The 27,945-nt window shown below is 43.9% G+C and overlaps 1 protein-coding gene across 44 annotated transcripts in view; it reads left to right on the top strand.

Moving 5' to 3' along the window:
* The window catches only part of TCF7L2 (transcription factor 7 like 2), a 296,453-nt gene that overhangs the window by 135,208 nt on the left and 133,300 nt on the right, over window positions 1-27,945 (top strand). The gene's annotated exons all lie outside the window — the stretch shown is intronic.

Raw genomic sequence — 27,945 nt, 5'->3', positions numbered from 1 at the left:
TGAGAGCTGCTTTACCACCTATGCCCTGGGTACATTGGGTACCATTTACTAGGGACTTATAAAGGAGTAAAGCCTATGCCAGTCAGAGATTTATCAAGTCGACAGACCAATTTAGGGAGAGGCACGAGCACTGGGGCCTCGTTAGCAGGCTCTCGTGCACTAACAGTCATAACCATCAGCATTGGGGGCAAAAAGTGGTGGGTGACCATACAAAAGGGACACTTTCCTACAGATGGTGCCTGCATTAGATCCCCTCTCAGTCCTCCAGCCTGTGAACTTCATAGCGATCACTGAAGGCGAGGGTGCTGGGTTGTAGCCTTGGTTACACCTAGCAACACTGGATTCGTGTAGTATGGGAGCAGATCATGAGTCTTCGTGTACCGCAGCAGACTAGCTTACCAAGCGACTGCCTCTGAAATGAGCACAGCTTGCCTCTGTTAGAACAAGAGGTGATGTGCAACACTTGTTGGGCATGAATGACTCCGGTGTGCCTGGTGCTCCTGTGGATGCTAAGCGACACTCTTTTAAAACATCTACAGAGACAGAGTTATGGTGAAGAACACAGCTGTCGAAAGAAGGCTAAACTTGATTGCCACGACTTGCACCTCAGACCACGACCGTCCGCTCTTTGGAGCTCCTGGCATGCTACTTTCATGTACTCCTCTGGGTTCAAGCTCTCTGCGGCCATCTTCATGTGAGCGAAATCAGTGCTGTGTTCGTACAAATTTGTTGCACATGCTCAGTGTGCACGGGGAAAGAAACAGACTGTGGTAAATTGTAGGGAATAAAATGAAGTAGAAGGAGGGGCATAAAGAAAGAGAAAGTGTCAAACAAAAAAACACATAAAAGTTGAAAGGAGAGAAAAGAAATTCAAATAGGACAGAGCTAGACCAGAGAAGCAGAAATGGAAAAAAAATAATGCAAAGAAGGATATTAGCAGAAAAATAAAAACATGGAAAGGATGGTAAGACTATATGCAAGCAGAGTACTGTTTGAATATTTCAATAGTTGTGCAGTTATGTGCAAGAGTTGAACCTGTGACCCCCAAAACTGTCCTACCCTAAGTAGTACCCCTATATTTCACCCACTGTCAATCTAGCCTCCATTTGCAATTGCCTTAAATTAGGTATTACACTTCACCAGTGTGATCATGTTATTAGTTCTGAGGTTTGGAATGGAGGTTGTGGAACAGACATGTCTCAAACAATATTCAGAGAATGGGCTTTTTACTCAGTAAGTCTCTTTCAGACATTGGCTTGATCGTGTCTATCACATCTCGCCTCACCCCAGTGATAATCTCTCACCTAACACAGTTGGCTATATGGGTGTATCCTTCTGCATCCGCTTGAATGCTTCCATTGAACTTTAAGATGGGTTGATTGCTTTGCATCTCTAGACCTCTCTGTCTGCTCCTGCTGACTCCCTCCCATCTATTTCTTTCTAATGTGCAAACTCTGAGTTAGTACATTTAGCTCAGACCTATTGGCTTTGTCGAAACTTGTGTAGTTTGCTGTGCTGCAGAGGATAGAATATGGAAAAAAAAGAGTACCGGGAATCCACATTTTTTGCCACTGCTTTACAGTGTGTCCGTTTGGATGTGGTCAGTCCCCCCTTGGAGCGTAGACGTGTGCCACAATTCCCAACCAACCCTGCGTACGAAATTCACCGTTAGACATTTACACAGCCTCCCCTCCCGCATGTCAATGATACTTTCGAGCTCATTGAAGTAGCCCACATAAAAGCAGCTCCGTCCTAGTGCCTTGTTCGCAGACATCTTGCTCTGCTCTTGAACTGATGACAGAGGCCCAAGGCTCAGCGACAAACCTGCCAAACCACCTTTCCCTTTAAGAGGCTAAAGCACGACAAAGGTCGCATTTCACTCGAACGTCAAAGATTAATCATGGCTATAATGATTTACAGAGCGCAAGAGGGGACATACGAGTCCAGTGTACCCCCACACTACATTCAAAACACATACCATGATGACGTTAAAAGTGGGGAGGGGGTATGTGTAGACTTCTTTGTCACAGAGATTACGGGTTAGCGTTTACTTTCCAAACCAGGACTTAATTGTAATCATGTCTTCCCCATTCAAATAAACTATGTTATTACCGCAGTTTACTCTCCTTCCTTTCACTTAAGTGTATTTTTTCCCAAAATCAAGGCACTTGGGAACAGACAAGAAGCCCTTGTTAAAGTGCTGCATACTTGGGGTGTTGTGGTTGGCGTAGGGAGCTCCAGGTTGAGCACAGGCACTGGCTGCTGTTTCAGCACAACACAAGAGCCTTTCCTCAGTTTGTTCGCAGTTCATTGGTTCTTCTGCTAGGCGGCGCTGTGTAAGTGGGTTGTGACGGGCAATATTGCAATAAAAGATAACGGGTGGGATTTGATGGGTACGTTTTGTTTTTTGATCCTGTCGCTTGTCTTGGGATCTCTCGGTGATCAGTCAGCAGTGGGCTGGCTCTTCCCGGCCTCTATTCTCAGCACTTGCCAAGTGTCTGCTCTTCCAGTGTTCGGCGTGCGCCACGGGAGCAGGGTTAACTCTGGCGCTGCTGTGCGGTCTTTGTTCGGAAGAGAATTTTCTGAGATGTATTATCTGAAAGTTAAATCCCGATATGAAACGTTCATTAACTTCCCTCACCCTTCCTGGCTGGCTTTGTGTTTTGCACCCTCGTCCCTCTATTCTTTGTCAGGTGCATATGACTGTTGGTGCGTCTGGGTGGGGAAATGTGATGTATATCTGCCATGGACCCGTGAAAGACAGGCTGGAAAATAAAGTTCGTGGGGTGAAGTAGTTGTGTGTGTGTTCCACGAGTTGTGTACCTATGTGTGTGTGTGTTTGTGGAGGGGACGTACAATGTACGGAGGTCTAGTGGGCATGCATGTGTATTTGTGTGTACTAGAATTTGTGTCTTCAGGGCTTGCAGATAGCAACAAAGCATGCTTCCAGATTTGTCCTTTCATTTTAAAATCAGTGCGTTCTGTAAGTTGTAGTTGTAGTTCTTGTTTGCTTTGTACCAAGCTGGAATAGCACAGCTGCTAACTAGGATACATTAAATTAATCCCAGAAGGGGAGACCTGGTGTACAGCTGACGTGACGTGGGCCGGCCTGTGAGTGTGAACCTGCACCTGTTGAGGAGGAGGGGTGTGATATACGACTGCTCACGTGCCGTAAGGGCTTAGCCTAGGGAGTATGAAGGGAGTGCAGCTGAAGAAGGTGTGAACATGTGTAAGGGTTTCAGATGCTTACGTTATGGGTGTGCGGGGAGGCGCTTGAGGAGCGCGTGTTTATGGGGTGGTGCCATGTGGGATGCATCGGAGGATCTGCGTGCGTGCGTGTGTGTGTGAGAGGTGACGCCGTGCCCGTACGCAGGAGCTAAAAAGGCTTGCGCGGGAGATTGTGTGTGTGAGAAGCTGGGGCAGCTGTGTGTGTGTGGTGGCTTAGGTGTTCGTGAGGGGTGTTACGAAGGCCCGTGGAGCGGTTGTGTGCGACTGAAAAATATAGCAGCTAAAGTTTGAGAATGAGATAAACAGACACTGAAATTCCCTTGCTGGAGTTCATCGGAAGTGCCCGTCGCGCCCCCATACTTCATTCCGTTCAGTATGCACTGCATGTGGCATTACCTGGCCAAGTGTTTGCTTGGTGCTTGGATTATTACCTGCGCTTTAGCGGACACTGTGATTAGGCATGTCACTGAAGTGGAGGCACACCGCCGGTTTCTGGAGCCGGCTGTGGAAGAGAATGCTTCTTCCAGTTCCATTTCGTGTTTACAGCTCTTTTTGCATCCTGCTTCCATTTTTTAAACTGGCCAAGAATGCATTTAATTAAATCACAGATACCTTCTCAATCAAAGTGTTCTGCTCATTTCTTCGGAAATTGAATCTTACAGTCTCAACACAACGTTTCTGTAGAAGCCATACAGGTGCCAGGACATTTAACAGGACCATCAACAACACAGTCAGGTTTTTGTACTGCTTGCATAATTTTAAGCCCAGCAGAAACGTTTAAAGTGCTAGACTCTTCAGCCTGATACAGTGACACAATGTAGTGTCTTGTGTGTAGTATTTTCCCTCACTGTTATTCAGCATTCACTTTGCTAAGCATGTGATGCCTTTAGTTTTTCTTCCTTTTCCTTTCAAACTTGTTTTCTTCTGTTGGCTTAATTGCCACATGCTTACTGTGCCCTCAAACCATTGCATTCTGTATATAGAAACACTTAAGTCATCACATGCATATCAAACTGAATGCTGAATAACAATAAGGGAAAATCACCACACACAAGATACTATGCATTATGAGTAGTGGCCGATTGGAATGCCCACTCACCCCAGTGGAAACCCTATGCTGGGTAAAACCACAACACTAGACATCAGGCTGCCCACGAGAACCTAAGACACCAAGAGGCCTAGGGATTGGTGAATGCTGCTCTGTACAAACATGGATAGAGTAAGATCATTTGATGACTTAACTCCACTTCTTGGACACCCTGCTCTAGTTCTATTTCAGTTGTGAAGGTGACCAAAATTCGTCTACTGAGATTTCTTGTGCTTGGTGATATCAAGCTGAGGGATGATGCAGTGTGAACTTTAGGCTGATGAAGATCATTACATAAATGTAAAAGACAATTTTTTAGGTCGGCCTACAGTCGGTGTTAGCTGCACCGCTAGCCTGATGTAATAAAAAAAAAATCATAGATAAAAAATATTCACACATACACAGATAAAGGAGCTTTGGGTCAGCCATCTTCATCTATTAGTCAGTTCAACTACTCATCGCATTTTTGCTCCCACCCACCTAGGCATCATACAGCATGGGGCACTATGTCACTCCACTTCAGACATTGGCTCCCTTGCATTGTGGGCAGTAGCGCTAAAAAGAAGTGCACTTCAATGTTGAGTTTCGTGGGATAACACTTTACTTCGCTAAAACGTTGTTTTTTTATTTTTTTTATACTTTTTATTTTTTTTAATCAGACTTGTATGTTTAAACTATGTTTTCAAGTAACAGTAATTCAGAGCCAACGCTACTTTTCTTTGTGCTGATTAGAAAAATATATTATCTTAGCTAGTGCATTAGAATTTTCCATGCTTATTCTAGGATTTACTCTTATTGTTGTATTAAAATTATATGCATATGCATATGAATTATATGCATATGGCAGTCGTGCTTTGTCCAAAACTTAATACAGTGCTTAAGTCGTTTCAAAGAGGCTACAATTTTGGGAATGAGGTAACTTGGGCAGATGGAATTGCACAGGTTTGTTCATATCGGAAGAATGCTACAGAAAATCAAACTCCTACCATAAGAGACAAGAATTTCTACCCACTTGAGGAGTGTTGTTGCTCTTAGATGCGCGGCCTGCACATCCCTCCCAGGCTGTGCTTTACTACAGAAGAATGCTACAGGATAAGCATTCTGGGCCATATGTATGAAAGCTTTTTCCCATAGGCACAGAATGGGTAAAATCCTTTGATACATCTGGCCCTCTGTGTTGGGTGCTCTCCTGATTTGCACATCGTAGCCAATGCCATGCAGCCCCAAACCCATTTTTTTCCCCAGTGTACTGTTCTATTTTATCTAGTCCAGAAGAGGTTTAAAATTCTAACCATTTGGTCTTCTCAAGTCCAAGTTTTGCTTATTTGTTTAGGTATCTGCAAAGATAAGCATTTCCAATTGAAACTCTATGCATAGCAATAGAAATACAACAAGCACGCAGATCCCCGTGGTTACACAACAGTTGCACGAATTAGGGAATGGTGAATGTGTCTGCAGCCATTCACAGTATGACATAAGAATACTATATGTAGCGACAATGATTTTTTTTTAGCCATATGAGTAATTTTTAAATGGGAAACTGAGGGTTGCGTCGGCCCGCTGTGGGGCTACGTTGTGTGATGATAGTCACCTTGGGGGGGGTTGATGTTCAACCTGCTGAGGGACAGGATAAAATGTGACAGGTTTGTTGGGTCCTGAAGTTGGAGATGAGCCACTGAGAATGAACTTGAATGCTACTAAGGAGAAGGGCAGTGACCTTGAGATGCCCCTTGAGGGGACACCTGTACGTGTTAAGTAACTAGAAGCAGGATTACAAAGAGGAGAAAGTGATAGCGATTGGATATAGCTAGATAACTAGTTGCAGACTACAGTGATCGCCCTGCTGTAGCAGCAGTGTCAGCTAGACACAGTGAAGACAAAGTTGCAAGTTGCCTTAAAAACCTAAGATAAGGAGATTGAACTGGGCCCTGGAGCTGGTTGGTAATAATAATGATTGATACCAGTAGGGAGAGGTGGGCTGGCAGCATAGGAGATTGAAGAGCATTCTGTGGCACAGTCCTTGTTTAAGGAGATGAGTGCTTACTAGTTGGCAGTGGAGTGGTTAAAGGAGGAAGCCTTCACGTAGAATACCCTTCCCAACTAGAGTGTCGCTCTGTCACAGTGTGGTTGGCTCCTTCAGAGTCTCCCAATCGCCTTCCTCTTAAGTGTGAGCAAGTTTTGCCTCTGGGGAGTCGCAACACGGCTACTTTTTCTTGTTACATTTCTTAAACTTCATTTTGACTAGATTTGGAGGCGGTTCCACGTATGAAGATCTAGTGATTCACAGGTTAGGCGAGACTCGTGTGTCAGTCCGACAGAATTGGTTGAGTGGGAAAATTTGTTGGGAGAGGCAAATCCTTATTGGTGAGCTATCTCCCCTGCACTCCGGCAATATTTTGTAGAAAGCTGTTACCCAGGACTCGATTCACAACTCCTCTCTGCAAGGTGATCCTTTGAGCGGCAGGAGAATTCAGACTGCAACAGTGACCAAGGCTTTCAGCAAGAGGGTCCCGCAGAGACAGACTGACAAGATCCACATCCCCTGCAAGTTGTGCCTCTGTGAGCGAGGCTGAGCGAAGGAACTATGACCTTACAGCTGCTGACCTCGTGTGCTTTCACAGTCAATCTGAGCAAATAAATACAAAAAACAATGCTTTCTTTCGCGTTGACGAGACACAGCGAGCACTGTCTGCCTCGCCTGCTACTGTGATTAAAGGTGCAGCTAGGAAATATTATCGCGATGTCTGACCAAGAGTAGCGTTTAGGGTGAAATGTTATAGCAACAAAGCTTTGCCAACTTCTGTCAGGTCTCTGTACATTCATGTCATCCAGTAAAAAGGAAAAACTAAATGGTGCATCCCCAATATTCAGTCAGATTAGTAATGCTAGACCCTAGGCTATGTTGGAGAATGTGTTTTGAAACCTGTTGTGACATCATTTAAAGGAGAGCATTTTCAATACTGTAGAAAAGTACACCCTCAAAGCTGGTAGTTGGTGTGGGGTGTGTCCGTGTGTGCATCTGGGTACTGATAAGTGCTCATGTGCACATATATGTGTGCAGACACGTGCATATTTGCACATGTGATTGTGCGTATGTGTTTGAATATATTGGTTACTATATTTTTAGGCTAGGCCTAGACACAGCTTTAACTGTTTCATCAGGCTCATGTTAACCAAACCATATATAGGAATACATGCATAAATTCATACATACAGGGCTTTCGGTCATATCCCTTGACTCATTTAGTCTGTTAGGGATCATTCACATTTTGCTTCTGTCCGGCACGGTAAACGGGGATAAGTGGGTCAGCTTACCATCTTGTACTGTTGGAATCCGCTGCAGTGGAAAGGCCTGTGTGCCTAGGTTAATGGAATACCTAGTTTTGTTTATAATTTTGATTTTTTTTTTTTTATATTGCATATGATTGCATAAAAAATAAATACAAATAAATGTCAAGCTTGCTGATGCCACACATATTGGCTTTGACAGTGCTCATTGATGAGCTCTGTGACTTTGAAGTGAGCATCCCAGCTGTCTCAAATATTGATTTACCTGTCTCTCTTATGCAGATATTGAACTCACATCTCTCAGAAATGAATATAATGACCTTACCTCCAAGGACATCAAAACCAATATTGCAGAATTTAATAAAAATACAGAGAATTTTGGATTTCACCATGAGATGAATACAACAAAATAAAATCCGTACCGACCCTTCTCTCTTAAGATTCGCCTGAAATGAGTTTCCCAAACTTTGGCTTTCTGCAGTTTGAAGGATGGAGGTATTTGAACTAAGAGTCTTTTACTAGAAGGGCCTTTGCTTAGAATGGAGCATCAGTGCTCGTTGCAAGAAAGTACATGGAGCCAAATAAATTTATCAAGAACAATGAAAAAGTAAATGGACTTCGGCAAACGGATGACACAAGTGTTGCATCCACTGTGGAAACAGTGATTGCTCCGTTTGTCAGGTGCGAACGACTTCTATGCTGTGGAAGCCAAACAAGAGTGTCCCATCCACTGCTTCCAACCAGCAAAGGGTGCAAGGAGGGCAAGTCGGTTGCAGAGGTGACATCTGACATTGAGTGTACAAGCTGTAGATGATGGCCTTGATGCATTGCGCCCAGTCATTCCGTGGAGTAGCAGTGTATGACTTTGGAGCATGACGCCCAGTCCCTTATTTTAGGGAAGAGAAGGAAATGACGTCATCAGAATGTACAAAATCCCTTCGGTGTTGGAGGTGGTGATGGCCTCAGCACAAGATGCCCCATTCCTTCATCTAAGGCATCGCAGGACATATCCTTTTACACAAAACTCTCAATCCCTTTGGTATAAGAGCCAATGGCCTCTACACATGATTCCTCACATCACCTATCAAGTAGCTGATGGTTTTAGTAACAGGCCTTGAAGCAGGAGATGGCCTCGGTGCACAACACTTCATTCTCTTCCATGAAGTACAAAGAGGTGGCCCCCACAAAAGACACTCATTACCTTCTTCCATTGATTTTGGGAGGTGGCCTTGAACCTTGATGTTCAGTCCCTTCCATACAGTAGGGGTTGAGATAGTACTTACCTTGAGGAGATTGTGTGATAAAGAGATAACTAAAAATCATGTGTGGGCGTCCAGCCTAGTGATGTCAAACAAAACAGCAGCACTGTTGTTGTTTGCATCCAAAGATTGCATCCAAAGAGGCGCAAGCAAACATTCAACGAGGCTCGCACACTTGTTTTGCTCTTTATTTTTCTCATTGAAAATGCTAGGAGGGAAGTCACGGGGTGTCAGTCGTTCTGGTTTCTACTAAGGAGCCATTTGGTTACGCATAGATTTTGTCTTTTGAAAACCTCTGCTTGACATAATGTTTTGATTTTGCTTTTACGGCCTTTCGAGGCCTATTTGCTGTTCACCAAGAGTGCCTATCTGTCTTGAGCTCTGCTGCTTTAAAAATGTAGCCGCTGTGGTATAAAAAAAACAATATGAGGGGAAATATTTTTGCCTCCCTGCCAGGAATGCAGGAAAAACTGGCTGAGCAACCGAGCAAGGCAAACAAGGATAGCTGTGCTTATTAAGTAGAAAAATAAATCACCATCCTTAATGCGTTTAATTAACTAGGGCCGGTTTATTTGCAGAACATGATTTCTTAATATATACCTGCATCAAGTATTTGGCCCGCTACTTGCCTCTTGCTTAGTATTTCCTGGCCTCCTGCGTATAAGGGTCTGTCTGAGCAATGCAGCTTTCCACAGGCTGCCGCGTTGATTTTTATTACTCATTCGAGTCAGACAATTTCTGCTAAAAGAGTAAATAATAATCTACTGAAAACAACAAAGTTGCCCTCAACAATAGCCTCCTAAGCAACTGCTGTTTTTCTCACAGCCTGCAGATATCAGCATATTAGTTAATATACCTTTTTATCAAATAAGGAGCCTGACGCACTGAAATATATCGTGATTTGTCCAGGGTCGCCGAGTTTGGAAGAGAGAACTAGTTTCCAGATCTTCGGATTCGAGGGTCGGCCCTTTTAATCACCCGACCTCATCTCCTCTGAAGTCGTTGTGACTCTCATGTGACATTGTACTGTCCTTTGAATCCATCATCCAAAAAGGTCTATCCAGGCGCACCTTTTGCCGCTCATTAAGAGTGTCTGTCAGGCTAAACAAAGGTCAGCCTGACAGACACTCAACATTTTCAGCTCAGACAGCCAGGAGTGAGCCATGCACGATTTGCGCAGACTCCTGGCTGCCTGAGCTGAACTCGCTGAGCTGAGGAGGTCACAGCTCCTATGGGTGTGACCTCCTCAGCTCAGCAAAGGTGCCTCGAGGCCCTCCCCTTGGTGACGAGGAAAGCGTCACCCATTGACTTCAAACTGGGCGCTTCAGGTTTAAGCCCTGAAGCGCCCAGGGCGAGTGTCAATCAGTAACACTTAGTCACAGAGTGCGGTGGGGTCAGCAGTCTCACTGACCCCATCCCACTCTGTGACGAGCCTGGGACCTAAGGTCAGCCAGTGAGGGAAGCCAGCAGTCCCAACCCTCCTGGGACCTCGAGGCTGAAGGTAAGTGTGTGTGTGTGATGTTTTAAAATGAATGTTTTGTGTGTGCGTGCATGTTTGAATGTTATAAGTGTTGTTAATGGATGTGCGTGCGTGTGTGTGTGAAAGAATGAGTGTGTGTGAACTTTTAAAATGAATGTTTGGTGCGTGCATGTTTGAATGTTGTAAGTGTTGTTAATGATTGTGAGTGCGTGCTTCTCTGTGTGTAAAAGAATGTGTGTGTGTGTGTGTGTGCTTCCCACCCGCCCCCTCCCTCCTAAAGCTGCCGGCCACCACTGTCCTTATCCATCCATAACCTCTCAGGCCTCTTCAGAAATGCCACCATGGGCATTGCACATTGAATTAAGGGAACTACTCCTCTCTAGGGCTTAGAAATGCAGATATGCACACATAGGGTTGCCATTTACTTGTTTGCCATCAGGGCACCATTTCTTTCACTCTTGGCCTTTCATTTCGCAGCATAGTGTGTTCTGGACGTTTTAGTCACGGGGTGATTCAGATGAGCCACTTATAATGACATACCTAATAAGAGTAATTTGTTAAAGGAAATCCAAGGGCCAGAATCTGGTGTTATGTTGACAGAAACATAGCTGGCACGTCTGGAGACAAGCACTGGCTTGCCCAATAGGCCTGGCTCTGGCAAGTGTGCAGTATGTTTTTTAAAGTATTTATTTGTGCATAGCTAAAAAAGATAGAAATTGGCAAAAATGTACCAACATGAATATACAGTCCAAAAATCCAGGAACACCAGCCCTGGAATTTAAATGCATTCCTTTTGAGGTGGCTGTGCATATGTGATCAGGAAAAATGCGGTCACTAACAGTGCAAGGCAGCCACAGAACGAAGTGGTCTGAGCCTTTGCTTCATGCTGTGTGCTGTGATCGACAGAAACAAAGTGTGAGTGAAACTTCAGCAGTCGATGAATGAAGAGGGCTGACTAAAAGCCTGTGCGTATGTATTTTTATTGTTATATTTTTTGGGAAAACTCACAGTTGGAGAGACCAAAAAGGCAGCACCTATTAGTACCTGGCATCGGAACAATATCTGGCCTCACAGAACGACACAGATGCACTGTCGTACACAGCTTGAATTTCAAATTTCTTTGTGTTAGAAATGGGATCTCTAGTTGGCAGTCGGTTTGTACCCTGTCCTAGTAAGTACCCTCACTCTAGTCATGATAAGGGAGATACCCGCTCAGATGACCCCTGCTCACCCCCTTGGTAGCTTGGCACGAGTCAGTCTTATCTCAGAAGCAATGTGTAAAGCATTTGCACATAACACACAGTAATAAATGAAAGCACTACAAAAGGACACCACAGCAGTTTTAGAAAAATTCTCAATATTTATCTACATAAAACAAGACCCAATACGATAAAAATCCAATATACAATAATAAAAACATGAATTTGTCAAGATTTACGCAAAAATACAGTTCCTTGAAGTCGATAGCTTCACCTGGGGCTATCACGGCGTCGTGATCAACAAAGCCGTTCAGGCTAGCTGCTGCGTTGTGGGCCAGTTACGGTGTCGGGAAGACCTGCAACCAGTACCTTTGGAATTGTAGGATGTTGTGATCCTCGCTGTGAGCTTCGGAGAGCGGCGTTGCTGGCGTCGCAGTGTCGGTTCCGGAGTCGGTGCAGGCGATGCCTGGCCCTTGAAGTCACATGAATTGCGGATCGAACTCCGGGCTCATGAAGTCAGGAGCGCTGGTGTGGATGGCATCGGGGCTTCAGTGAAAAGCGGGACGATGTGACGTGTGGTGCCCACAGGTCACATTGCAAGCAGCGGCTCGGTGACTGCATCCAGCGGCGTTGGTGAGACCAGGGCTGCGGTGTGAAGCGTGGTGGTGCGACGTATGGTGTCGCCAGGTCAAGGTGCAGGTAACAGCGTCATCATTGCTGAAGCGCTGTCGTCGGTAGGCCCAAGCCAGTGCAGCGGGACGGTGCTTTGTGACCCTCACGAGCGGTGTCGACAGGCAACGGTGCACGCGGGGATGCCTGGTGACGACACTGGAGTCGATGATGCTAGTGTCGGTGGGCCGGGGCTGCGGTGCGTTGTGGGACGGGTCATGGTTCGTGTACCTCACAAGTGGTGTCCACAGGCCACGGTGCAGGTAGCGGCACCGCTGTCTACGGGAACAGCGGCGTCGGGATGCCCAGGCTGCGGTGTGAGCAGGTAATGCCGGAGAGCGGGTCCCACAGGTCGCGGTGCGAGCAGCGGCTCTGTGAAGTGATCCGATTACAGTGTCGGTGAGACCAGGTTCGCGGTGCAGAGCGGGGCAGTGTGGCTCACTGCAGTGTTGGCAGGTCACAGTGCAGGCCAGCGGCTTCGTTGGCGGCGGCGCAGTGGTTTCTCCCCTTGAACAGCACAAAACACTCAGTTCTCAGTGCTGCACGCCGAGGAAACTGAAGTCTTTGGTGTCCCTGAAACTTCCAACAGGAGGCAAGCTCTACTCCAAGCCCTTTGAGAACTTTCTCAAACAGGAGACACAGCAAAGTTCACCCTTTGCACTCTTTTCAGGCAGCAGCAGCAACTGCAGGCTAGTCCAGCAAAGCAACACAGCAAAGGGACGGTACTCCTCCCTTAGCTCTTCTCCTTGGCAGAGGTTCCTCTTGATTCCAGAAAGATTCTAAAAGTCTGAGGTTTGGGGTCTACCACTTATACCCCTTTCTTCCTTTGAAGTTGGCAAACTTCAAAGCAAAGTCTCACGTGTGTGCAAGATCCTTCCTTGTCCAGGCCAGGCCCCAGACACACACCAGGGGGTTGGAGACTGCATTGTGTGAGGGCAGGCACAGCCCTTTCACGTCTGAGTGACCACTCACCCCTCCCTATCAGCACAAATGGCTCATCAGGATATGCAGGCTACACCCCAGCCCCCTTTGTGTCACTGTCTAGAGGATAGGTGCAAACAGCCCATCTGTCAAACTGACCCAGGCAGGAAATCCACAAACAGGCATAGTCACAGAATGGTATAAGCAAGAAAATGCCTACTTTCTAAAAGTGGCATTTTCAAACTCACAATCCATAAACCAACTTCACTAAAATATATATTTTAAAATTGTGAGTTCAGGGGCCCTGAACTCCATATTTCTATCCGCTCTCAAAGGGAATCTGCACGTTAAAGTTATTTAAAGGCAGTCCCTATGTTAGCCTATGAGGGAGATAGGCCTTGCAACAGTGAAAGCCAAATTTGGCAGTATTTCACTGTTAAGACATGTAAAACAAACCAGTACATGTCCTACCTTTTAAATACACTGCCGCCTGCCTATAGGGCTACCTAGTGCCTACCTTAAGGGTGCCTTACTTGTAGTAAAAGGGAAGGTTTAGGCCTGGCAAGTGGGTACACTTGCCAAGTAGAATTGGCAGTTTAAAACTGCACACACAGACACTGCAGTGGCAAGTCGGAGCCATGTTTACAGGGCTACTAATGTGGGTGGCACCACCAGTGCTGCAGGCCCACTAGTAAAATTTGATTTACGTGCCCTGGACACCTCTAGTGCACTTTATTAGGGACTTACCAGTAAATCAAATATACCAATCAGGGATAAACCAATCACCAATTCAATTTACATAGGGAGCACTTGCACTTTAGCACTGATCAGCAGTGGTAAAGGGCACAGATACAATAAACCAGCAAAAACAGAGTCCAGTATGCCATAAAACAGGAGGTAAGAAGGCAAAAAGACAGGGGAAAAATGCCAAAAAGCTGCCATATTTAACACTTTGCATCTCAAACAACGCCCTGCACATAGAAAAGCTAACATGCCAACATTACTCTATGGGAACTTTAAGCTGTTCAGCAAGAACTGCCCACACAGTTTTTTTTCACATCAGCATTGCTTCACCCCTATACACAAGTTCATTTGAAGCATTTATCTCATATTCCAAATGTTGTCTCTGGAGCTCCATCCCAACTTCAATATACCACCATATAAGAAATTATAAGAAGGAACTCTGTCATTTCTTCTTCGCAAACTCCATGAGTTGACATGAAAGTCACCTTAGAAGTATTTTAGAAACGTATTGTATGAATCAAGGCGCATTTACCTCCATCTCTACTGTTTTGACTGCTCTTCAGCCAGAAAAAATGCACCTTTCCTGATTAAATTATAATCCAAATCAGCCCTCTGTATATACCAGCTCTTCTCCCTATTTGTGATTTCAGTAAATAAAGACACGCTACTGCCACTTTTGGAATTAATGGACTTGCAAAATGGTGGAGCAGAGGCTGAGATTCTTTGTGAATGAATAGATGGATAGATAGAGCTCTGTGGGTAGCTATGGTTAGAACAATTTTCCATGGAAAATTTATTTTCTTGGTTTAGTAATAACTTTTTCGGCTCTTCAAAATTCTGTAAGACACTTTCCCAGAAGAAAAAAAAAAATGTCTCATCCACATCAGCTCCTTCTTGGAAGGTCTTGGGGTGACCAATCAAGTGGGATCCCAGAAAAACAGGTGGTTCCAAAATTGTTTTTGCTGTGCGATTTTCCATATGAAAATTGAACAGTCATTCAGAAAAAATGTCTGAATGGACTCAATCCACATCTGACAAAAAGCTAGTTCTTTACCTAGAAAGTGTTTTTTTGTGATTTGATGTAAATCCTTTAAGTAGTTTTGGAGAAATTAAAGTTCAAAATGTATAGATATTTCACACAGCTGTACCAATGCGGAGATCTGCTGTGATTAGATGAATTTGATTAGCTGGTTGCAATCTGTAGAAAACGTTGTGGCTACCATGTTATGACTCTGGGACTCAGTCCGAGTAGCCTAAAAAACAAATTAAACAGGCATTTGCAATGCAACGGGTTTTGCATGTGCTCGAGTTAGAGCTATCAGCGCTGTAAACTCCTAACCGGACTTTTCTTGCCACATAAATTGAAAAAAAAAAGACAAGCACAATCGCGCTATGTAAAACCCAGCACAAGCGCGCTGCGTGGAAAATAAAGAAATAAAGTAGTGCAGAAACCAGGCTGAAAACATGGAGCCTCATATGTTTTCAGTAGTTGGCGGGTGCGCTGGAGGAGGGCTAAACACCGGAAAAGGCATGACGTATGCATGCCTTTCACTAATGAAATCAAGCGGATTTTAAAAGGCAAGCCCACGAACCAATAAAAGTGACAGGCGTGACATGAGCGTGGTTAAAAGCCCAAAGAGAGATTAAACAGGGACAGAGCGCTTGTGCGCTTGACCCTAAAAAAGCATAAGAGAGCAGGGTAGGGATTCTGTTACTCCCTCCCTGGGTGTTGTGGAGCCTCCTTTGAGGTTTGAAATGTATGTATATTTTTTTTGGTTTGTGCAGCATAGCAGATCCGCAGGGTTTTTACGGTGCTCAAGGCGACACGCCTATCCCGTGTGATTTTGTTGCAGAATTGTGGTGGTGCTAAAAACAAAAAAAAAGAAGAAAGTGGAGGGACTTGGATGCCCACAGGCTGTTGGGTGCCGGGCCTGGCCACCCAGACCCACGTTACACACAGCCAAAAACTGTCAGAGATCAGGCCCCGCCCCCGACCCCATGACGAGCACGGCCTTTGAACAGCACAGGGCTGGGTGCAAGACCTAGTTGCAGGAATGTGTTTAAGAACTAGACTGCTCTCTCCACTCTCGCTTAGCCAGTGACCTGCATAGTTCCACTCCATCAGAACAGTGGCAATAGAAAAAACTAAATCCCCTGTATTATCTGCAAAGCACCTTGTCACCCTCGAATTGAAGAAAGTCACTTTCAGAGAAGGCACAGGCAAGAGCCACAGATGTGTATATGTTCACCAAACCTTCATTCTTGCCAGTCAAAGTGTCAGAAATTGTCATGGTCTAAAGCCATCTAAATATAAACTCGAATTTACCGGTCCAATCTCGCAGTGGTGTTCAATGGTCACAGTCATGTTGCGTCCCGTTTGTAATTTCTCAATGTACTTTTATTTCGGTATTTTATAGACCTCAAACCTAGCTGTTTCTGAGATTTAAGTCTGCGAGGGATGGGCGGACATCTGTGTCCCTTGTGGACTCAGTACACACTTGTTATTTCTAGCCTGTAGACTGCAGAACGGAAATGAAGTCTGTTGCGGACTCAGCACGTCAAACGTATTGTGATTTACTATGGCAAGGCCTGTGACCTTTAGACGTACAGAAAGTTTGGGAGTGGTGCATAGGGCTGCAACGGGGGCTAGATGTGGCCAAAACCCGCAGGCGCCTCTAAGACGTAGTATCCGTCTTCGCGTCAGAGTCTGCATGATGTTGAAAAGGAAGAACAATCTTTCGAGTGAGATAAGCGGAAAAACAAGTATTGCCAATAGGTCTAGCGAAACGTAAAATGTGGATGTCACTGTATAACTTCACCACACAGCTAGAGATCCACGCGTGTTAGTTTGTTAAGGGAGAAAGAAAGTGCAGCCTCATAATATACTAGTTTTGCAAAAAATATTGTATGCATGTTTTGCGATTAAAGACATGTATTGCAGACTTGTCGGTGCTCCCCCCCTCTTTTTTTTTTTTTTTTTTTAACCCTTCTTATATGATTTTTCACTAAAGTCTGCTCCATGAAGCCGGTAGCCGACAGATTTTGCAAACTGCGGTTGGATTGTCCACCACTACAGGGAACATAGCCCCTAGGGTAGAAAACCCCAATATAAATGCTACTGCAACACAATAAAACCAGACCAGCATTTCAATACGCAGAATTTTTAAAAGCCTTTCGATAATTGTGTATATATATATATATATATATATCATATCATATAAATCCGGCCAGGCGAATCATCGCATCACGCCACAGAAGTCAATAGTCAATAATGAGTCTCCGTCACACACGTTGTTGAAGTGAACATATTTTAATGGGCACAGTAAACCCAACGCATTTCGGAAGCAAAGTTTCCTTGTTCACGGGTAATTGACCCTTCAACTCTCTCTTTTTTATTAAATGCCCAGTGCACCAAAACCCAAATGACATTGAAAGAGGACTATAAGTCAAAGATGGCTGTTCTTGACAAAACCCTGTCAGACATCTTTAAACGGCTATTGTAACCAATTCAATTTATGAAACACACTATTTTAATTACTTGATAGAGAAAACGAAAAAACAAATGTCTATTATAATTCAATCGAATTTGGTCACATGGATAAATGCATGTTGATCTTCTGTAACTGTTCCAATACGAACAATCACAGAACATAGATTAGTGTGTGCAGATTATTTACATACATGTTTTTTCCATCTATATTTTGTTCTTACCTAATAAAGCCCAAGTGGGCAAGATACTCAAGACAAATATATCAATTCTATTTTCAATCTATCCACAATTTATACAAATATATTAAACAATTCTCATTATTTATCATTACACTTTTAAACAATCAAGCCCAAGTGGGTTATCTCAAGAAGATAAAATAGCTGGTCTTGGCAAAAACGTGTCAGCCATCCTTAAACGACTATTCTAAGTGATTCAGTTTACAAAACACACTATTATAATTGCATGGGAGAAAACGTAAAGAACACTAAGGGGGTTATTCTAACTTTGGAGGAGGTGTTAATCCGTCCCAAAAGTGACGGATTTACCACCAGCCGTATTACGAGTCCATTATATCCTATGGAACTCGTAATACGGCTGGTGGTATATCCGTCACTTTACCGTCACTTTTGGGACGGATTAACACTCCTCCAAAGTTAGAATAACCCCCAAAATGTCTATCATTCATTAAACCAAAATTCGTCAAAAGGATAAATTGATAAAAAACAAATGAATCTTCCACAGCAGTTCCAATACGAACAATCACAGAACATAAATTAGTGTGTATGTATTATTTGCATACAGGTATTTTTCATCTGTGTTTTGGGCTCAGCTAATGAAGCCCAAGTGGCAAAATACTGAAGAAAACTAAATCGATTAAAATTTCGCAATATCGCTAAACGTAAAAATTATAATAGTGATAATTCTCATTGTTCCTCATTGTACATTAAACAATAAAGCCCAGGTGGGCTATCTAGAAAGGATACAATAGCTCTTTTGCTTTTATGTTTCTAATCAAAGAAACTGAATTATGTTCTTCATATAAGTATTTCAATGTCAGAGTGTAACCACCTGTGAAATAAATCAAACACATACAAAATATTAAAATCATGATTAAAAATTGCACTTAAAAAATCTTTTTAGAGACAGATCTCTATTGAATTGAAAGGGGCTTCAAAACTGACACTCTAAGAAACTCAGGGTTCCTTGTCACCTATATGTGTTATGACACTTTAAGGAATTTCATGATAAAAAGACTAATATGTTAAAATTTGTGGTTCTGGCCAGAATCCCAGTTAGAGGAAGAGGAGTAAATAGAGTATTAGAGTTGAGGAGACTGGAATCAAGACTTATAATTGGTTTCAATACAATGCAGCCAATTGGTCTCAATTGGACGAGGAATTAGCAATACATATAGGTGACTTAAAAAGTTATTTTGGTCTTCTTTTTGGCTTTTTTCATCATTGTGTCTATATTTATTTCAGTGTGTTGCTTATTATCACTGAAAAAACATCTCTCTTCTCCACACCTTGGAGTAAGATTTCTGGCAGACTGAGATTTGATTTCACCCTGGGTAGGCTATATCACAGCTCAGCCTAGGTGGCAACTGGTATAATTGTTGACAAAGAGCAAAGGCGGCCGTGAATGACGTAACTGATGTAGACTGCCTTGAAGCACACCGTTTTACAAAAGGAGCTAATGCAGCCTATGAGGATGTGCAGTTGTGTGCTGCCCTTTATTGACCCTCAACATTGCTCTGATTTCACAATCCCTACTGCATGTGGTCTTTAGGCAGCTCAGTGCTGAAGCTGATACAACAATCTTTCCAGCCACTCTCTTTGATAAACCTAGACTCGCTGCAGGAGGGAGTGCTGAGCAAGCAGGCGTCCATTGCTTTCCTGATGAACCCCTAAAGTTGGCATCTGGCGGAAAGTACTTTTTTTTCTCCTTATGTCCACTGGAGAAGGACAAGTTCAGGAGAACATAGGTCACAATGCTTCAGTCTAGAGAGGGTTTTGTTTCTCCAACACCACAACCCTTGTTTATAAATCCAAAAGGAAGAGAAAGGACTGCTTGGACTGAACTGAGGAATTCCATCTGTGTAGATGTAGAATGAAAACGTCATGTAAACGGATAACTGATGTGAGAGTCGGGGTGAAAAGAATAGGAGCTGTGATTAACCCTCGAGTCAATAACAGGAAGCAAAGGTTTTGTCCACTCCGTCTTGTTCCAAGTGTTTAGGAGTGAGCTGCGTCCTTAGGGCAGCACTTTCTGCCTTTCGGAATAATTACTTTTCATCCCATTCCTAAAAAAATACTTGGGGAATGTATAACTTTTCTCAAAACATTCAAGGCCTGGGGTTAAAACTGTAAATATGGCTCCTAGAATTTTTGGGGGAAAGTTGCCTTTTCCCCATATATTCTAGCACTGGAGTTAGAATAATAAGTTTGACTTCCCAGTGTCCGCCACCCCTACTTCTGCCAACAGGGTGCAGATCAAGTCCAGAAACATGAACGTGGCCATTCCACCCTCTTGCAGTAAAAATAAAAAAAGAGGTAAGCCATGTTGTGACTACATCAGTATTCCCTGGTGGTGTCTGGAATTTTCCAGGTCCAGGTAGTGGTTGACAGTATCAGAGCGTCTCATAGTGCGAGAAGAATCAGGGCTCCAACATCCCGACAGGCGGCTGTAATTCTGCAAACTAAAACTTCAAGCTAGGTCACCAGATCAGAGTACACAAACCTGGCCAAAACCAGCCACGCTTGATAAGAGGTTAGTAAATCTACAAAAAACCGTCATGGTGGACTTTTCCATGCAGGACGTAGTAGACTTGAGAGAGACAGCAAGGGCAGCCGGCCTTTCTACAAATCTATGCCTTTTATTTGTGTTGCTGCTTTAGCGTTGCCTACTTCTTGGTTACACGGACTTTCTTTACTATAAAAATGCACATAACTTTTTGCTTGCTGTTCTCCCCACCGCGTTCAAAAATAAATATAAAAAACCATAAAGAATTGTTTGCTTTTGAGGAGGGCTGACTATTCTGGACAGTCTCCAGCTACCTTTGACTACTCCTCATGACTCGAGTTTTACTTTTTGCCTTGTTGGCCTGGGGGTTGAAAGTAAAATACTCTTAAATTCGTTGATACCAAGTGTAAAATATATGTTTTCTCTTTTCTAAACATAAAAACGACGCTCATTATACACGAAAAATTACAATTGTCAATATCTGTTTCTAAAATCCTAATATTTTGATGACTTAACACAGCAATTCAGTTTCAGCAGTTACTTCAAAAACCTAGCTGTTTCCATCTATCATTTGTAGGGAAAAGAAGTAGGTCACTAGGGGATCACGTTTCAGGGCTTTTGAGGTTTGCAAATAATAGTTACAGTTTTTGGTTGAAAGTTTGACCATAAAGTTATGAGAAAGGATTAACTCGCTCAGGTTTGGACCACTGTTAATGTGGGAAATCACATATTTCCTGTCCAGTCACAGTTTGATCAACTGCTCAAGCCCTGATTGGACTGAAAGTTAGAATTTAGTATTCCTGAATTTCAGGGACTTTACTGTTTTGTACAAGATGTCTTACGTGAGAACTAACTTTGATGCAGTCACTAAATATTCAGATTCCTTTTGTTGCATTAAAAGTTTACAGTAAATGTGGGCCAGAAAAAATATTGGGCATCATAATGACACTGGCGGTAAATACCGCGTACCGCCACGGTGACAGCCGCCAATAGACTGTCGCCGTGGCTAACAGCCGTCTGCCGAATAATGACCACAGCTGGATTTCCACCACAAGAATGGCCGAAATCCGTCTGTGGACATGCTGGTGGATGGCGTTAAGGTGGTGCTGCTACCACCAGCAGCCGTATTATGAAAAATAATACGGCCGGCAAAGTTCTGTGTCAATGTGGTGTGGATGTGTGCATGAATTAATGGATGCATGCGTGTATGTATGCCTGTGTGAGTGAGTGTGTGTATGCGTGGTGTGTGTGTGAGGGGGGGTGAGGGATTGGAAGGGGGAGCGTGGATGACAGGGGGCGTGAGGCATCAAGGGAGTTGTTGGGGTGGAGGGGGCCTCCTATCCCTGACAGGGAAGGAATTCCCTGTCACTGATGGGGCCTACCACCATGGTTTTCGTGGCGTTACGTACGGCATGAAAACCATGGCGGTGGGCAGGGTCAAAATGCCTAAGGCGTAGAATAGCAGCCGCCGGGCTGGAGATTCTTATCTCCAGCCCGGCGGCTGCTACCGCCATGAGTGTCGGAGTAGTACATTGGCGGGTTGGCTTCAGCCAACCCACCAATGTCATAATGTGGCGGTATGTACCGCCAGCCTGTTGTCGGTACTACCGCCACATTACCACCGACCGCCCGGGTCATAATGACACCCATTGTCTTTAATTTACAATTGTGATCTGGGTTCCCTAAAAATCACGCATTTGGGACTCTGATACTGCATGAGAACACGCATGAAGATTATCAATCTACAGAGTAGTCTTGACGTTATCCTGTTTGATAATGTTACTGTGGTTAAAATAACCACCATCCGCAGTGTGTAAACTATAGGATCAAAGAGTTGGCACCAGGACAAGTTTGTGAACCAGGAACAGAAAGTTTCTGTGTGTACCTATAGCAGGTATAAGGCCTCATCTAGGGCAAGTTGCACCATTAGTGGAAGGCAGTATGGTAACCAAAGCCTTTATGTCTTATAGTAAAAGAGGGAAATGGGTTATAAAAGGTCATTCACTTTCCTCAAGCGAATATACAAAGCCAGGAATGCCGTACCAGAACATGTGTTTAAGATCAGAGACTGTAGAATGGATTTTCATGAATAGCAATGTCATTTAGTTGTAGGCATGGTTTGAAATGCAATGAAAGTGTATCCCATCATGCTTTGTTAGCGTTGCAATTTATGAATGAACTAAAAAAGTAATTGAACACAGATCCTAAAACAACAATAACAGTTAAAACGAAGTAAGACCTGCTGTTCACGGCTTACGGGAGCTGCGCTATGAATGTTTCTCCCATAAGCAGTTGGTGAGTATCTTGTTGCTCCAGTGGGACAAGTTAATGAACATGCTTCAAGCTTGCTAGAGCATAGTCTGCATAAAACTTTTTATGGTGAAAAGTTTTTCTTCCTAGCCACGATGCTGAGAAGTAAGATGGTTGGAAATTAGATCACAGATGTAGACATTATTGTGGAATAATGGGAGTTGATCTTTAATGAAAAAAACATCCTTGGTCTGCGAGAAAGGCCGTAGCTAGAAGGATGCTGAAAATAAGACAACACCAGATATTTGGGGAACCCAAATGATCAGAGATCTGAATCTTTTTACAGAAACAAATCTTACCATGATTGACGGCCTATGAGGCTTTTATGGTTACATTCCTTTCTTTCAAGGTGGTTACATTTTAAGCCCTGAAAACTGGTACTGTCAGGCGGTTGTAGGAGTTCAAGAAGCAAAGATGGCCAGTGTCTTCAAACAATCATCAATCAGGTTTAAAAAATCCAAAATAATTCCCTAGTCCTTTTCAGGAAAGATAGTAGTCATCTTAAACATGGTACTTCCAGGCAGGTGGGTAACCCAATGTAATTTCACTCTATTTGACTATGTCCCACTGTCATCATATTTTTCAAAGAAGGGTGTGTGATGTCTTAATATCTGTTTTTGTAAGGTATTCAGCCTGTTCGGAACTTTCTTTTTCTAAGATGTCTTTTAGGTTGTTTTGCTCCAACACTAAGGTACAGTTAGTGTGGAGAAAAAAGGGTCTGATTTGAGAGAGCCTCAGTGTTTGATTAATTAAGTTAGAAATACTGGCTAAATCATAACACAGTCTGCCCTGCTGCAGAGACCACTGAGAGTTCTAAAGTTTGATGGGGTCCGTAGTGCTATATACTAGGATTTGGCAGAGGGGCATATCATTTGTTGGGGGTGGAAGTGTATTGCTTGGTGCTCTAATGTGTGGTCTGGATGCCTTAAGGGGGGTGGGGGGTATTATGTTGCACTTCCGGTTTCGCAGCCAGAAGGCAGGCCTGCATGCTTGGATTTGGAGGGTGTTAGAAGGAGTGATTTACTGTATTTGTATATTTTGAAGAAGCAATGTTATAGGTTGACCTTAGAGTGCATGGCAGTGGGGTTTTGGAAGAGCCACACATCCCTAATAATTTGTGCTCGGCGTTCTAATCGTGGAGGGGCCTCAATTGCTTGTCATTTAGAGGGGCCGAGTAAGTAAATAAATTGTGCTGGCGGTGGAGTATATTGGGGGGGGGGGGAGGTATTCCATTGTGTTAAGGCCTTCTATGCTGAGGAGGTCCTAATGTAATGTCCCGGGGGTTCTCATAAACAGAGGGGCCCATAATCCACTGAGCCGCGGCTCTCGATGCGTGCGTGGAGCCCGTCATAATTATGTGGCGCCTCTGATTGCATTGCGAGCACTGAGGTGATGGGGAGAGGCGGCTGCCAGGTACCTCCACGATCTGCGCTCCGCCATCTGGATGCAGTTAGCTCTCGTGGCAGTAAGGCCGGGCCTCATTTCCTCCCACCAGTAATGTTATATAGGCAGTGATCCTGCTCTGCCCTAACATAATTGAAAATTATGTGCACTGACGAGCCAGTGGGTGCGCTGAAATGCAGGCTCGTAAAAATATGTGGTGCAGGTAGCCTGTGGAGACTGCACTTGGAGAGCAGTGAAGCTTCCATGCAAAAAGAGACTCAAAAAAGTACAGTTTACGTGTAGCGTGAAGTGTCAGGCCGGTCCCTTTAAAGGACAATTGAGGCCTGTTGTTTTTCTGTGGTCATGCTTTTTATTTAGACGTTCTTAGGTCCCTTAATATAATTCGTTCTCGTTAGTGTAATACTTATGCCGTCCAAGATTTCACTGCACCGCCCTTCAGCGAATGTTTTGTGTACTTTTACTTTCGGGAGAATATATGATCCCAAACGCTCTATATTTTACATTTTACTCTTGCTAAAACTGTTAATCCAGAACTCCTGCGTGCTGAAAGAAGCAGTAGGGCCGGGAAGAGACCCAGATGCACAAAGTTACTGCTTGAGTTTTCTTCAAGCCACATATAAGATTTTCACACATCCTTCCACCGCGCCCCCTTGCTCCCATGTTGCTGGATAATCCTTTTACCATTCACATGACATGGCACTGTAATATCAGAAGGGAAATTGCGGCTCTCAGAAAGGATGTCTCCTATCTCGGGGATTCCTAAACTTGCTTGTCACTGCCATATGAAACAATTAGAACTTTCAAGCATCGCAGTAGGGTTGAAATTCGTGCCATAGCGTGCCAACCTTGGGTTAGGAAAATGGAGCTATGTCAAAGAGAAGATTGTGAAACCCTAGTGGTGTCCAGCAGAAGAGTGTTTTGATTGGTGAGGGGAAGTCTATAGAAGGGGGTTTGGTCTAACAGAGTAGTTGTGCATTAATTGAAGGGACCTGGCGTTTGGAAGAGGTGTGGTCTAAATGACTGTAATGCCTTATAAAGCAGCAAATAGAGGGTTGTGGTGTTGATGACTGGTCTTGAGTATTTATCAATCAATCAAGATTTGTAGAGTGCAACTAATTACCCAATAGGATCCAGTCACTTCCAGGTCCCAGAGGGTTATTCCAACAGCCGGGTTTGAGGGCCTTTGGAATTACAGCAGTGAGGTCATGGTCTGGAGTTGGGTGGGGTGGGCTGTTCTAGGTCTTTTCTACGATGTGTGAGGAGCGTCGTCCACTTCTGCTTCGGTAGATGCAGGGAGTATAGCAAGAGGTAGGGAGGCTGAGCGTATTGTCCTTGACAGTTGGTGGATGTTCAGGCAGTGGTTTATGTAGGCGGGTCCTTGGTTTTGCAGAGCCTTCTGTGTGTGGATTGGCAGCTTAAATTGTAATCTCTTCTGTACGGGGAGCCAATGGAGTTGCCTGAGGTGGGGTGTGATGTGGGTTCATCGGGGAAGGATGAGGCTGGCTGCGGTGTTCTCTATGGTCTGAAGTCTCTGTAGGATGTGTACAGCGACTCGACTCCTACGTAAAGAGCATTGCTGTAGTTCAGTCGGCTGGTGATAAGGACGTGTCACAATGCATAACTTGGACAGAGGTAGCCACTTGAAGGTTTTCTGTAGCATGCACGGGGTGCAGGAGGAGGAGATGGCATTGATCTATGATTTCATAGTGAGCTTGTTGTCAGTGATGATTCTGGGATTTCTGGTGTGGTTGGAGGGAGTGGGTGTGGGTCCTAGGTCTGATGGCCCTCAAGAGTTGTTCCAAGTATTGCTACTGAGTATTGATTTAGGTGTTTTGTACAGGGGTTCCTATAGTCTTACAGTTATTCCGGAGCACTCGCCTAGCTCTCTAAACACACAAGCAGCGAGATTCTGGGGCTGTTTGAGTGTGAAAATGGTACTTTCCGAGTTTCTGCAGACATTACCTTGAGTCTATTCTTCAGTCCGATTATGATCTAAACAGTTCTGTTTTAGAGATGTTTATTGCAGTACATGTTGGTTGGTTCTGCTCTAAAGTGTGGGTCAAAAAAAGCTGCATAGTTTGGAGCTTGCTTCTACCAGTGACTTATTGCTGGTATTGTTGCTTTTTCAAAGATCATTGCCGGATTAACCATGAAGTGGCTGATCAGAGATTCTGTGACAGTAGCTGTGTGGTGCCTCCCCTTTAAGTATCCAGGGCTTTTGGTCCAGTAGGCTTTGTGTACAATGTTTAGAATTTGAAATTATATCCTTTGCTCCTTTGTAACGCAGTGATGGGCCTCTATGTCTAGATAAGGATGGTCATGTTTCTGTATGTTGAAAGAAATAGTGGCACCTTGATTTTGAAGTCTCTTCCCCCTTATTATAAAGTTTTCAGGTATGCAGATGTATATAATTTTTCAGTAATATAAGCATACAATTACAATACCAGCTGACCCTCTGTTTGATTTACAATATTTCAGTATGCAGTTTTCCCAGAATTATCCAAATGATTCACAGTTGCATGTTGTCACCCGAGGTAAAGGTGATCATTTGAGGTATGAAGTAGAGGGTTGTGTTGAAAGTTATTTCCAGGTTTAAGATTTTATGGGAAGCAGACAGAGCAATTTCAGGTTAGGGTGTGGGCTGAACTGGAGCTTAAGTTCGGGGTCGGTCTCCTCCAGTGTAGGGATATCACTTTTGGGAGGGGGGGGGGGAGAGGGGGCGGGGGGGGCGGGGGTGTGTGTGTGTGTGTGTGTGTGTGTGTGTGTGTGTGTGTGTGTGTCTGTGTGTGTGTGTGTCTGTGTGTGTCTGTGTCTGTGTCTCAATCAAACAAAGTTACACTGCACTCACAGGAGGTTGAATTTATTCAATTGATCATCTCTTTAACCACCAAAGTGTTAGACTATCGAATTTCTCATTGGTGTATATATATGCTTTAGCATGCACAAGTGCATTGTGGAAGTTGAAGTTCACTGTACATTACATCTTTGCACTAACTCAATACCTCCTGTGCCCGTTAATACTCCTTATTCCTTTTGTGTTCGGGCCGCATCAACACCAGAAGTCGGTATTATGTGGTTGCTCACGGTATGCCTGGAGTCCGTCCCCAGAGAGTATAGTGCTGCAGATTAGTGTCCTCTTTGCCTATTTCACATTTCTTCGGTATCGGGCGCTGCCATTCAAAATATCCAAAAAGCAAAACGGTCACAAACTGGCACTTTTTTCTCCATACTGCTGGTGCATGTATCAAGGATTAACTGATACCCTTATTAAAGTTGAAACAAAGTTACACTGCACTCACAGGAGGTTGAATTTATTGAATCCATCATCTCTTTAACCGCCAACGCGTTTCGACTATTGTCTTTCTCAAAGTGATTCCTCATTGGTTTATATGTGCCTTAACATCCACAAGTGCATTTCGGAAGTTGCAGTTCACTGTACATTACATCTTTGCAGTAACTCTCTGAGTTTCAATTGGAAAATAACTTCTTGCTTTGCTAATAACTTTTTTGCTCTTTCACAAGTCCTCACAAATCTTTACAAAAAAGAATTCATCCACATCAACTCCTTCCTGGAAATTTTGAGGTGATTTCCCATGCTGGGGTTGAGAAAAAAAGAAACGTGGTCTCAAAACTCTTTTTTCCCCATTTAATTTCCAAAAGGAAAATTGAACAGCGATACAGAGAAAATGGCTGGACAGAATTACTCAAAATTTGGCAGAAAGCTAGATATCTACTGAGGAAGCACACCTTTTTGTTTTGGTGTGAGTCTGTTCTTCCATTTTAGAGAAAGGAAGGTTAAAAAAATTATAATAACTGTTGCTGCAGGAGTCCTGCTGGAAAAATACAACAAAAAAGGCAGCCTGACTGGGGACCGATACATTTAATTGGTGACCGCAACATGAAGGAAAATGATTCAGCCGCCATTACAGGACTCGGGGTCTTGGTCCCTGAGTCATGAAAAAAAAAAATTATATAAGAGGCCAGGGTAGGTATACCCTGGCCGTAGCCCTTGTGGTGGGGAGCCCCAGAGGGACCCTCCTTGTGCACAAAATTACGAAAACAAATCGGGTTAGAGCAGTCCAGTGGGGCTACCACAGGAGCCAGCCTGGCTACCAGAGTGACCC

This window comes from Pleurodeles waltl, chromosome 6 (assembly GCF_031143425.1).
Source record: "Pleurodeles waltl isolate 20211129_DDA chromosome 6, aPleWal1.hap1.20221129, whole genome shotgun sequence".
NCBI classification, from domain to species: Eukaryota; Metazoa; Chordata; class Amphibia; order Caudata; family Salamandridae; genus Pleurodeles; species Pleurodeles waltl.
Note: the sequence above shows the minus strand (reverse complement) of the source record. Positions and strands in the feature narration are given on the sequence as shown.